Consider the following 4,640-nt stretch of genomic DNA (forward strand, 5'->3'; position numbering starts at 1 on the left):
TACTGAAATAAATATTAAGCTTTATAAAACAAAAAGGCACCGGGGAAAGGCACAGGGCAGCCATTGATTTTAATCTCAGGCAATCTAATATTATCTCCGACAAGGTGAAACAAATCATTAAAAACAATAACAAGCAAAGCCCTTGCTGCTCGGGTCATCCTAGTAAAGCCCAGGGGAGGAGGGATGGGCAACAGTTCTTCTTAGCTGTTATCTTAGTGTTGGTATTGTGCAAATAGAAAGCGTTTATTGTTTGAATTTTTCCTCCTTCCAACCTAAGTTTGGCAGAAACCTTGTAGCATATTCTCAGGGAGAAAAAAAAACCCAGACATTTCAACCATCTGCCAGATATACCTATCAAATTATTCATTTTTCAGGCTGCTTAAGGTTATTTAAATTCATAGCTTTTCAAACTACTGACAAGGTTTGCACACTGTGAAGAAAATGAATATTGTTAAGGGTTAAATGGACAGCTTCACACTTTAAATGCATTATAAATTCACCCCAGGCCCTCTCCTACTGATTTTTCTTTTTATTATTTTATTTTACAATCAGAGACTCTTCATAATTGTGGAGCATGCTGACAATCTGCATGAAAGGAAAGATTCAAACAAAACTGGCCAAGGGATAGGACAATAGTTGTGTTATGCCTCTGAGGAAACAAGCTTTCAAATAATTTCTAGATATACAAACAGCGCTTTCAGAAGCAAAGTTATGCAAAGGTGTCCAGAGTGTGCCACATCCTGGATGTGGAGCGGACTCCTTGCAATTTGCATGACTTGACATGATGGCCTACCAGATCGCCTTTGGAAGTGTTCATCATTAAAACCTGGGGTTGTCTATCAAGAGGAATTTTCTCCCCGAATCAATACCTTAAGAACCCTTGTGGCTAACTCGGCTGACAGACGCTTTCAAATTTTATAATGCTAAAAATAGTGTAGAGAACGTAGAGGTCTCATTTCTTTGATTTCTTTTTATCACAATCTGTCAGTCCTCAATCAAGTTTCATAACTCAAAGACACACATTTACCATCAGGTGTGGTTCAAAGGATGCTGACCTTCAAAATACAAAGTCCTCTGGCTTTACTTTCGATTTTCCAAAGAGATCAACCTCCACCCCCACCCCCTTTCATATACCATAAGAGTCTGAAAGTCCTGCTGAGTCCATAAAAACGATTTAGGACATGCTGGGGCTTGCACCCCCTCGTGGTCAAGAGGCTGCACTTCATTTTAGTTTGCCTTTGGAAAACTGGATCAGTAAAGAGTTTTTAAAGTATTTTAGTAAACATCATAAAGTAGCAAGAATCTGAAAAATTCAGCATGTTTTCAAATAATTATGCATGTCCCCCAAAGTTTATTCTAGGATGCAGTAATAAGTTCATGCCACCAGACATACTTGGCCTACAGACAATCTGATTTTTGCCTCAGTACTTAATAAAAAAAGAAAAAAGAAAATGTACTCAGTTACTTAAATTTTCAGGCCTTCCCTTTTTTACATGTTAAACAGACTTTTCCTTCTATCTGGGTCACAGAGGTCTTCTTGGGTCTTAACAAGGTTTAGTTCTGTGTTTTTGATGTGATAGGAAAAATGAGTAAAATTGTGAGTTGAAGTCCAACTCACTACAAGGGATAGCACTTGCTACTTCAGCATAAATGATACCATATAATGTCAGCTGCCCATCACAAATGATGTTGGTGAATGGCTAGCTACATCTCAAATTGCATTAGATTCTTACTCGGTGAATTATGAATATAGTAGATTTGCAATAGCCTCAGAAGTCAGACACAGAGGAAGTAGAAATTGCTTTTCCTTTTTTTAAACCTTTGTCAAAAAACAAACACCAAAACGCACTGAAAATCGTCATGAGCAGAATCTAAGTGAAATCACGCTTCTATTGTTCACCTGCTGTCATGTTACTCTGAAAAAGTTTTTTTTGTAGTTATCATATGCTCATTAGATGCAAATGTATACATTTCTATAAAGTATCCATGTTAGATATTATTTGAGTAAAATTTGGACTATGTAAAAAGTGACAGGTGATGAATATAAAACAGACTTAGTCAAAGAATGAGAATATAGGACACTTGTAGAGCTCATAGAGTTTAGAGGGAACAGAACATGCACAATGCTGTTATCACATTTCCTATGTTTGACTTTTGGCTCTGCGAGATTATGACACAATGGCTTTCTCAAATCAACAGTTTTCATCATTTTTCAGAAAGACAGAAAAATAGCTTCTTCCATTAATGCTGCTTTGAGGATGACATGAGGTAATATGTACCAATTACATGTAAAAGTTGATATTTAATAATAACAATAATAGTGGCTGACCATCAGGGTATTTCCTCCATAAAACTTTTCTGGTAGCAATTTGGAGAGACGTGCAAAGTTTAATAGATAATCATGTGCCTTCGCAATAACCTTAAGGTAAGGCAATAAGCTTCAGTGAGAAATCAACAGGGCTTCCTACGTGTGGATCCTCTAAAGTTAACATCATTAATAAAGAAGAAAGAAGGGAAGGCAAGGGAGCGCGACCTGATTGGGAGAGGGGAGGGGAAGGGGGAAAAGAAGAACAAGATTAGGTAAGATGATGGGGGGCCGGGGGAGGTGGAGGAGACAGGAGAGAAACTCTGAGGGCCAGCAGAATGAATGGAAATATGCAACTTCCTGAAGTGGCAGGTGGGAGAAACCTCTAGAATGTACTAGAACCTTGGGAGGGGAGGGGCTCTCAAGACTCAATGGGAGTGACCTTAGTTCTAATGTCCAACAGTGGGGAGAGGGAACTTGTAGACTCCACCTCCAGTAGAAAGAGAGGGCATCGAGTAGAGGGATGGGGTTGCCATCCCACAGTCAAAAGCTCTGACTCAGAATGGTTTCTGTCTAATAAATGAACTGCAGGAACAAAAATGAAGTAGAGAGAGTGAGGGAAACTCCTTTCCAATGACTGGCCCAACTTAGGATCCATCTCATGGCGGGAGAGGGAGTGAGGGTGTATGGAGTGGGGGCACCAATGCCTGACACTATTACTAGTGCTATGGTATGTTTACAGAGAGGAGACTCTGAGAGGACCAACCAGCAGCTGATTGAGACAGAAGCAAATGCACACTCAACCATTGGACTGAAGTCGGGGAAGTATTGAAGAAACCGAAATGGAGAGAGACCATATAAGGAGACCACAGTCTCAACTAACTCAGACCCCAAGCAGTTCCCAGAGACTGAGCCACCAACCAGGAGCATAAATGGACTGGTCTAAGGTTCCTGGAACATATGTAGCAGAGGTCTACTTGGTCTGGCCTTAGTGGGAGAAGATGTGCTTAATTCCTGAAAGCCTTGAGGCCCCAGGGAAGGGGTAGGTCCGGTGGGGGAGAGCATCCTATTGGAGGGAAGGGAGAGGAGGAATTGGATGAGGAACTGTGGGGGCGGGGACTGAGGGAGGTAACTACTGGAATGGAAATAGATAAAATAATTTATATTAAAAATACAATCAAAATAAAATTGAACAAAAAAAGATATAGCGGTTCAGTGCGCCCCCAGCCTCGCCGCAACTCCCACGGTAGCTGCCACTGCTGCAGCCATCTCCGCCTGGCTGTGCCTCCCACACACACTGATCTTGGCAAGTCAGTCAGGATATCTTCACCAAGGGCTACGGCTTTGACTTAATAAAATTTGATTTGAAAACGAAATCAGAGAATGGATTGGAATTGACCAGCTCAGGCTCTGCCAACACGGAGACCACCAAAATGAACAGCAGTCTGGAAACCAAGTACAGATGGACTGATTATGGGCTTACATTTACAGAGAAGGGAAACACAGACAATACCCTGGGCACTGAGCTCACCGTGGAAGACCAGCTTGCTCGTGGATTGAAACTGACCTTTGATTCATCTTTTTCGCCTAACACTAGGCTCGGGGCGAGATGCAAAAATCAAGACAGGGTACAAGAGTGAGCATATCAACCTGGGCTGTGATGTAGACTTTGACATCGCTGGGCCCTCAATCCGGGGTGCTCTAGTGCTTGGCTATGAGGGTTGGCTAGCTGGCCACCAAATGAATGAGACCTCGAAGTTCTGAGTGACCCAGAACAACTTCGCATTTGGCTACAAGACGGACAAATTCCAGCTTCTTACTCACGTGAAGGATGGGACGGAGTTCGGTGGCTCCATTTACCAGAAGGTGAACAAGAGGATGGACACTGCTGTCAATCTCTCCTGGACTGCAGGACACAATAACACTCACTTTGGAGTAGGAGCCAAGTGTCAGGTTGACCCTAATGCCTGCTTTTTGGTCAATGTGAACAACTCCAGCTTGATTGGCTTAGGGTCCATTGAGACTCTAAAACTAGGTATAAAACTGATGCTGTCAGCCCTGGTGGATGGCAAGAATGTCAATGCGGTGGCCGCAAGCTTGGTTTAGGACTGAAAGTCAAGCATAAATGAATACTGTACAGTCATTAATTTTAAACTATTTTGCAGCATAACTACCTTCAGAATTTAGTGTACCTTTAAATGTATGTTGGGGATGCAAGAGTTGATAAAGACCACATTAGATCTCCAGGCTAAGGAAAAAAAAAAACGAAATGAAAAAAAAAAAAGAATGGTAAGAGAAAGATATATAATTACTGTTTCTTGGTTCAAGAAAACAT

The 4,640-nt window shown here is 41.5% G+C and overlaps 1 pseudogene; it reads left to right on the plus strand.

Annotated features, from left to right (window-relative positions):
- Positions 1–2,401: 2,401 nt before the first annotated feature.
- On the plus strand, positions 2,402–4,434 carry LOC116892589 (annotated as a pseudogene).
- Positions 4,435–4,640: the final 206 nt, after the last annotated feature.

The sequence above is a fragment of the Rattus rattus genome, chromosome 1 (genome assembly GCF_011064425.1).
Source record: "Rattus rattus isolate New Zealand chromosome 1, Rrattus_CSIRO_v1, whole genome shotgun sequence".
NCBI classification, from domain to species: Eukaryota; Metazoa; Chordata; class Mammalia; order Rodentia; family Muridae; genus Rattus; species Rattus rattus.